Genomic DNA, 9,851 nt, shown 5'->3' on the forward strand with positions numbered 1-9,851 from the left:
CTAAATATGGGTGAATCAAGTAGTTCATATCAATTCACTCTAATGATCACTCGATTTAGTGCATACTGACTTAGTAGATCATCTTTCCTGACTCAACATACATCAAATTGATTAAGTATTCTACATTTATTACTAAATATAGCTGATTTCATTTGCTTATCACTAAATACGAGTGAATCAAGAAGTTCACATTAATTCACTATAATAATCACTCGATTTAGTGCATACTAACTTAGTAGATCATCTTTCCTGACTCAAAATACTATCAAATTGATTAAGTATTATATATTGATCGCTAAATATCGTTTATTTCATTTGCTTATCACTAAATATGGGTGAATCAAGTGGTTCACATCAATTCACTTTAATGATCATTGGATTTAGTGCATATTCCTGACTCAAATTACCATCAAATTGATTAAGTATTATATATTGATCACTACTTATTATTGATTTCCTTTGTTTATCACTAAATATCATTGATTCTCTTTGTTGATCACTAAATATGGGTGAATCAAGTAGCATCCGTTGCAACAACTGTAATATCTGTTGCAACAAGTGTAGTATCTATTGCAACAACTGTAGTATCTGTTGCAGCAAATGACATAGTTGTTGAACAAGTCCTTACTCTTGTTGGATAAAACACAACAAGTTACCCACTTTCTGCAACAAGTCACTCCACTTGTTGGAAAAACCCCAACATGTAACTTAGTTGCTGCAACAAGGCATGTCAGTTGTTGCAACAGATTGCTTATTTGCTGGAAATCTTTTAGCAGTTGGATAAAACACAAGTTACTAGTTGTTGCAACAAGTCCTGTTACTTGTTGGATAAAACCCAACAAGTTACAGAGCAATTGCTACAGATTCAGTACTTGTTGAAAACTGTTCAGCAATTTATTAACAACAATACACATATTTGTGATTTGAATACGATCAACATATCATATAAACCACTTCACAAGCACCAAGGACAGAAATTACCATTCTAAAAAAGAATAACATTAAAATGTCATAAAGTTCCAACAAATAACTATTATTTCAACACAGTGCAATTAACAACTATGGAGCATTCTTGGACAACAACTACAAAATCTGTTGGATATTTTCTACAAACAGAACCAAATAGCTGAAGCTATGTCCAATAGATTTATAGTTGTTGGAACAGATTGTCTACTTGTTGCAACAACTATAAATCTGTTGGATATCTTCTATAAACAGAACCAGATAAATACTTGGACAAGAACCAAAAAACCATCTATTGGATATCCTTTCCTAAACCCTGAATCATAGCAGGACAACAACAGAAAAACCATCTATTTCACTACAAACACACTACAACAACAACCTGAAAAAGCAAAAAGAAAAACTTTTCAAAACTTTTTTTTTTTAAATAATTTTTTTTGGAGGGGGGGGGGGGGGGGGGGGCGCTGGTGAAAAAATTTAAAAAATAAAAATAAAATTTGTTTAATTGTTTTTGGGTGGGGGGTGGGGGTGGGGGGATGGGAAGAGGAGTGGAGGCTGGTAAGAAAAAATCAAAACCTTTTTTAAATTGTTTTTAGGGGACTGGGGGGTGGGGGGTAGGGGGGTTGGTGAGGGGTGGGGGGAGGGTTGCGAGGAGGAGGAGGACGAGGGGTGTGAAAAAATAAATAAATAATTTTTTTTAGGGGTGGGGGTAGTGAGGGGTGGGAGGAGGAGCGGGGGCTGGTGAAAAAACAAAAACAATATCAAAAAATTTTAATTTTTTTTTGGGGGGGTGGGGTGGGGGGTGGGGGAGGGGGGAGGAGAAGTGGAGGCTGGTAAGAAAAAATCAAAACTTTTTATAAATTGTTTTTTTGGGGGTGGGGGGAGGATTGCGAGGAGGAAGAGGAGGAGGAAGGGGGGGGGGGGGGTGAAAAAATAAAAAATCAAAAAAGGGGGGAGGAGGAGTGGAGGCTGGTAAGAAAAAATCAAAACTTTTTATAAACTTTTTTTTTTGGGGGTGGGGGTGGGGGGAGGATTGCGAGGAGGAAGAGGAGGAGGAAGGGGGGGGGGGGGGGTGAAAAAATAAAAAATCAAAAAGGAGGGAGGAGGAGTGGAGGCTGGTAAGAAAAAATCAAAACTTTTTATAAATTTTTTTTTTTTGGGGGGGGGGGGGGGGGGGGAGCGGGAGGATTGCAAGGAGGAAGAGGAGGAGGAAGGGGGGGGGGGGGGGTGAAAAAATAAATTTTTTTTTTTTTTGGAGCGTGGGGGGAGGGTTGTGAAGAGGAGGCGGGGGGGGGGGGGGGGGTGAAAAAACAAATAAAGAAAATAAATATAAAATTTAATGTTTTTTGGGAGGGGGGTTAGGGGGTTGGAAGGAGGAGGGGGGGTGAAAAAAATAAAGAAAATAAAAAAAATTGGTGGGGGGTGGGGTGGGGGGCAAGCAGGGGGGAGGGGAGGGGCGTGGGGGGCAGAGGAGGGGCGGGGGGGCATAGGGTCGGGGGCGGGGGCTGGGTGGGGGTGAGTCAAAGTGTTAAAAATAAAACTTGAGTGCAAAATGTTAAAAATAAAGTTGAGGGTCAAAGTGTCAAAATAGAAACTTTTGGGCAACTTCAAAACCTCTTAATCACTAATAGAAAATTATCACCTCCACCTAATAATTATAACTTGAGTCACCTCTCCTAAAATAAAAAACTAAAGAGTCACCAATAATTAAATGCTCCAAGTCTCCTGGCTTGGAGACTCTCCAACATCACATCCATCCAACTCCGTTGCCTCAACCTTGACCGCAAAATTGCATCTTACTACTTCATTCTCTCTTCTCTCAATTCCCACCTCCACCACCACAATTCCAATTATCAAAACAATCTCAACATCTACAGGCTTTAATGTCGTATATGTATAGATAGCTATTTAATTTACCTTAAATATAGTGATTATTTAGTTTATTTTTATTGAATAATAAGTAGTAGTACTAATTGTTAAGATGAATTTAGAAAATAAAGTTCATTAACCAAAAGTACATTCGTGTTAGCTTTTGAAGTTTGGAATGTAGTGTTGTATCAGGAAGTGATATTCGATTACCTGTTGAATTCAGAATTACTATTCTGTTGAATTAATAATAATAATCCCAGAGGGCGTGTTCGTGGTGGCAGTAATGGTGGCAATGGCGGTGGAGGGGAAGAAAATTTAGTGGTGGAAGAACAAATAGAGGGGAGGGGTAAAATGGGTTAGGGGTGTTGAGGTGGCATGCCACGTGGCATCCACCTCATCAAATGTGTGGCAGCCACGTAGGATCGGATGTCCATCTTGGACAACTTTAACGGATGAGGCGTATATTTGGCTCCAAAGTATAGCAGTAGGGATATGTTTGATCCTAAAGTATAACGAAGGGTATATTTGACCCTTTTCCGTTAAAATTAAAGTGCATACGTGTATACATGAAAAGAGAATACATATTCAATACTATGACATTTGTCCATGTGAGATAACAAAGTAGTTAGTTAAAGTGTACCATTTATATAACTTTTGGAACAAATTTTCTGAAAAAAGAAGCCCACACGTGTTCAGTGGCTAATTAAATAGGTCCACGGTCCACAAAAGCAAAAGCCAACCTAAATGGCCCCACATTTTATAGTACAATTTTAAATACTATTTGTACAAGCAGTGTTCGTACTCTCTTCACATTTATAATAAATATAAATATATATATATATATATATATATATATATATATATATATATATATATATAGAAAAATGCACCAACCTTCAATAGAAATTTTCTTTTGTATCTCATGCGATTATTGAGAGTTTATGTAAAATTTCTTTTTGTTTCATAAATTAGTGAACCTGAATTTATACTTTTGAATCAACGAATCATAGGTCTACCAATTTGGGGCAACCGCACAAATAGCCATTTTGGGATCCTTGTTTTAAGGCATAGTTAAAGATTATAAATTTTAATAAGTTAAATAATTTCAAGATCAACTACAGACATATATTGCTTAAGTTGCAAAAACTCGTCTGAAATTATGAATTTTGTCTAAAGCTTGACATATTATTTATTCAAGATATTTTAATCTAAAACTTCATACATAAGGGACTGTGGACTGAAGTTTGATTTGTCAAAACCAAACTTTAAACATTTATGTCTGAACATCCATGAAGCCATTTCAATAGTATAATAGATAAAAGGGGGTTGATGACGATATAGCGGGAGATGCCGTTGATGAGAAACTGTATGCATGGATGATGGACCAACTCCAAAAATTTCAGTTATTTTTGAATGTGTGCACGAGTTTCTATTAAATAAGAAACCAAATAATAATTCACACGATATGTGATTAATGTTAAACATTTGGTTATGCAAGATATTTGATACGCTCAAATTACACCTATTAATGGCGTAAAGCGGACGTTGTCAAATATAGTAACCCAACAAGGTTGGGGTCGAATCCCACAGGGAATATGGAGAGAAAAGAGTACTAATCGTATGCGATACCAATCTTTAAATGCTTTAATCCTATTCCGGATAGTTTGAATTGATTGTTGAATAATGTAATTGAATACTTTGACTTAGAATGTAATTAATATGAGAGAGAGACTAAGGTTGTGTTTCCCAATTTGATTAGATATTATGCTTCGGATTTCAATGTGATATACTTCTAATGGTTGTTCTAAGAATATGCACTTGATCTCTTAAAGACTTCTTAATGTTTCCCAACAGTTAAGCAGTATTTCCTCTTTTTGATTCTTCCGAATATAAAAGAGTTACAATCGAAGAGCGACCAATAATGCCAATTTAGACTTATTCTTATTCCTAAGTTAGTCTATTAAACGAGGGTTAACGCCTCGAGTCATTGTTATTCAATCTTACCAATATTAACTCTCTTTCCCAAGAAAAGTCAATATAATGGCTTCGGCTAATGCTTGCAATCATTACCCAACGTTACAACACAAAGATAGAATAAATAACAACAACCATTATGCATATATCAATAATAGAAACCCATTCACATAATACCCATCATGGGATTCACAACCTTAGAATTGAAATTAGCTACTCATAATGTTTCTTGACAGAAAAAGCTTAAAGATTAACATAATACACTTACAATACTAATACAAGATGGAATGAGAGTGAAGTTGTTGCCTTAAATGCTCCAATCACTTCAAGATTAAAAATCTAGGGTTTATGCCTCTAAAATAAAATCTGAATAATGAATTAAAACCCTACATTATGTATTTATAGAGCCAAAAATCGCGCCAAGTTTCTGGACAAAAATGCCCTTACGCCGCATTGTTACGGACCGTAACTCAGGTTACGGTCCGTCCTTCATTTCGTCATTTGACCACTTCGACGTTACGGCCACCATGCGACGGACCGTACCCTGTGTTACGGTCCGTCCTTCTGAAGCGTAAGTGGTGACAATTACTTGGCAACTCTCTGGAATTTTGGATGATGTTACGGTGAAGGGTTACGGACCGTAACATGAGTTACGGACCGTAACACTAAACCGTAACACTGAAGATTTTATTGAAACTCTCTGGAAATTTAGCTCATGTTACGGTGACATGTTACGGACCGTAACACTTCACCGTAACACTGATGGTTTCAATGAAACTTTCTGGAAATTCAGGCCTTGTTACGGTTCAAAGGTACGAACCGTAACATGAGTTACGGACACCGTTACGGTCCGTAACATGAGTTACGGACCGTCGCTTAGCTCAAATTTGTCCGTTTTTCCAGCATTACTTCTCATTTCCGATCCTTAGTTAATCAACCCTATAAAACACAAAAATAACATAAGAAACAATATAAAAACACTTAAAATCAAGCAATATTTCTAGTTACAAAGGCATAAAATGTGCCAAAATTCACGGCACATCAACACCCCCAACTTAAGCTTTTGCTTGTCCTCAAGCAACTACAACAATACTCACTACTAACACACGACATCTTAGCAAAATAAGAATGACTACGGTGGTTTTGGCATGTGTTCCTAGCACGGACTCTTCAATTCAAGAAAAATATTTAGGCTCTTATCCATCTCCTATTTGTGACACAAGATGCACATTTCGGAAAAATGTCAATTCACTATGCAACCTCAATTAATGACATAATCATAGTACGGGGGCCTCTATGCACATGAATTTCAACTTCCGGAAAGCCAGTTACTTTGAAACCTACAATCCTTATGCCCTCACATAGACCAAAGAATGTCCCAACACACATTTACGACATAAATGGGACAGAAGACTAAAGAGACAGAAGAACACTCACACTCACAAAGAAATTTGCATACCATGCGTGCACATACCATAGGCTTGCCTTTATTTTCCATGCATTCAACTTTGAACAATTTGATCGTGATCACATTAGGACTTTTTGGGCTTGTAACATTGGCTTAGGGACGGGTAGGATGAATATTTGGGTATCGGTGACTCACTCTCCTCGACACTTCTTTTTGACTTCATTCACCATTCTTCCTATCATTTCCGACCCTCCATTTTTAGCGTGGATTTATTTAGAACTTTGAACAATTTTTTTTTTTTTATATATATATCCACGCTGAATTATGTCCCTTTATATTCGTGATTACCCCCAACAGGCCTTTGACCTCATTTTCCGCATTTTTGACTTGTCACCCCCAACTTAGGCTTTTAGCCTCATTTGTCAATCTTCCGTGTCAAGGAGGGACTTGGTGCCAAATGGGTTTATTCGAAGAAAAAGTCTATAGGCTCAAAAATGGGAGACTAGGGATCATTTTCTGTACGGGCCAGGCTCATTTAAGATACTTTGGGGTTAATACAAAGAAAGCCTAAGATCACTTCACAATCTAATTCTCCTTAGAATTCACGCACGACCAACCGGGCAAGTTCTAGATTGCAGGCATCATATGCAAATAGAAGCTAAAAACTCACAACACAATGGCATAAGGATTGTTTAAATACTCCGACTTCATTTCCGTTTGAAGATTTCACATACATAAACACCCTTTCTTTGCAATGTCATTAAAAGAACCATACATGTCAATATCAACAACTCAGTTTTGATGTACATCACAAATTATTTTTCGGAGGGATATCATTGAACTTGTAAAAACCATTTTTATCTATGCTAGAAACACGGACCACCACCACTTAAGTCAGCATTACTTTACTTCTATATTAAACATTCTAAACATGCTAGGTTCAACATACACACAGCATTCTTCGGGAATAGAAACACATAGCAAAGAACAGCCGAAGAACGTCCTAACACATACTTGTTAATAAAAACAATACCAACAAAACAAAACAATAACAATTGTCTTAAACACATGCTTACTATCACAATTTTGATAAGATATTTACCAAAACAAAACAATAAAAACAATATCCAGTATACTAAAACAGCAATCCCAACAACCAATCAGCAAATACCACACCCCCAACTTAAAAGCATGCATTGCCCTCAAAGCATCAATATAACGCAGTAAAAAATTTGGAGGGCCTCCCTGGAGCGCACTAGGCACTCGGATCTGTCGCAGCATCATGGGGTGGAGCAGTGGATGGGGGAGAAATACGGTGAGCCGGCTCTGTAGGCTGAGTTGAGCTAGAAGTAGCTCCTGCGGTGTCGGAACTTAACCGGGACTCCTGGCGGATTCATTTCAAAGTACGCCGCTCCTCTTCCTCATTCTGTGGGCGTAACTCAGCATATGGATCAAGACTTTGGAGAATGGGCTCGAGATCTGGCGAGGCTCTGCTTCGCTTCCCTTTGTCCAAAGAGGGGATATCCTCCTCCAACTCCTCGTCGTGCTGTTCCTCAACCGTGTCATCGTTGTCATCATCCCCTAGTAAGCTCTGAATCGACTGGTATAGGGTCTGTACCAACTCCGTGTGTACTTTAGGAAGCTGGTCTGTCGCCACAGCCACTTCCTGGGCCTTCAATTTCTGCACATCATCCTTGACAGACCGCAACTCACTCCGAATAGCGCCCAATTCCAAAGTAGGGTGTGTCCTAGTCAGCTCAGTCATCCTGCGCTCAATACCATCTATCCGGGAGTGGATTTGTAATGATTGTAGGTGGTCCGCAGCCATCTGTTCTTTTATCGGTCGCAGCGCTGCATCAATAGCCCTTTTTGTGTATAATTTTAGCTCAGTCATGATCTGCTTGACCTGCCTATCTGTGCCATCCGCTTGTAAGACCACCGCCCTAAAATTGTCCCGGTTGAACATCATTTTTCTCGCAAGCTCGGGTGGGACTCCTAGTGTTGCCTGCGGTGGTGCTGGGCTTGCTCTAGTGGAAGAGGTAGGACCACCCGAAGTAGGTGCGGCTGGAGGTGGCATAGGCTGTGTAGCATGATCAGCCGGTGGAGCCTCAGAATCTGTGTGCTGATCCGCAGCAGCTCCCTCTTCACCCATGATAGCCAAGGGTATAACATCTGATCCCGTAGGCCCCTCCGGCACCTCAGAAACCGATGCAGAGGGCAACGAACCCTGGCTGAACACCTCATCTTTCCCTTTTGTGATGTCATAAATATGGCTGGCAATCACACTGTGATCGATATGGGGTAGGGGTTCTGGTTATGCACGCAAGCATAGTAGCGTAAGCAGGCATGGATGAATGAGGGAAGTGGCCGGCTGGGTGGCTCTCTCTCGGAGTTCTTCGGCTATCAGTCGCCCGAAGTTGATCTTATATCGCGACATTATGGAAGCCACAAGAACAGCCCTGTCTGGAGTCAAATAATTATCTGATTGGGTAGGAAGGATTCGGAACAGAACAATTTGCCACCAAAACTTTGCCTCTGGCGTTAGGGTGTTTTTCCAAATCCGCGTGGTGGCTGTCAACTTTGGCACTATGGCCCATTCAGGATCTGTTGTCCGTGCAATAACAGAAGCTACCCATTTTCGGACGGGGATTGTATCCTTCTGTTCAATTTTGTAGGCAAACTCCCCTTCTTCCGCTGCTGTAGGCTCTATATAATCTTCCCCGAATAGTGTTTTATTTATAGCCGATGGAGAGACATCTATCTTCTTTGTCCGGAATACAACCTCATTCATTGCCGGTACTTGAGTTGCTCGCTGCCCTTTCTTCACTACTTTGAATACAGCTGCCCATATGAAGCGTAGAATTCCCTAACAAAAACCGATATGTAGGACCCAACGGGGTTTTTCAAAAACTCCAACTTGTGGAATCGGATAGTATCACTAATGCTGGGATATCCTTCGATTCCATCGAAGATGACATTCCGTTCCTCGAAAATACTCCGCCTTGGGTCCATTCCCTCACCTTTTACCCGCTCACACCCCTTGTTATACAAATCTTCAGATCCCTCCACATTAAACCGGAGGATCTTCTCAGTCATAGTTTGCAGCCGAATGTCAAGTTTCCTTCTTTCCTGTTCGCGCTCTTTTTCGCGCTCCTCCGCAGTAGACTGTCTAATGGGTGGTTGAGGTCGGTGTGTTGGTGTGATAGCCCGCTGGGGTTCACTTTGGCTCGACGAACTCGACGAGCTCGACTCTCTTAACTCCTCAGTCGAGGAGGAACTTTCTGATTGTGGGTCTGGTTGGCTGGGTGCAACTGGTGGGGGTGGCTTGCTGGGTGCGACCGACCTCTTTTTAGGCCTGGCGTCCTTGATCAGATCGTCGTCGCGCAGCCGTGAGGTTACCTTGCTTGCAGCACGACCTTTTCCTTTTTGCGCGACCTTAGGTGAAGCCTTCTTTGATTGCCGTGGTTTACCCATACCTGTGGAAGGAAAAGTTAGATATGATGTACGAGAAGTTGTAAAAATTTTACACCTTATGAATTTAAGCCAAAGACTTTAATTAGGTCAGGTACCGTAACACAGTCGACGGACCGTCGATGGTGTTACGGGCCGTATCTTCATCCGTAACTGAAATGGTTCA

The sequence above is a fragment of the Lycium barbarum genome, chromosome 3 (assembly GCF_019175385.1).
Source record: "Lycium barbarum isolate Lr01 chromosome 3, ASM1917538v2, whole genome shotgun sequence".
Classification (NCBI taxonomy): Eukaryota; Viridiplantae; Streptophyta; class Magnoliopsida; order Solanales; family Solanaceae; genus Lycium; species Lycium barbarum.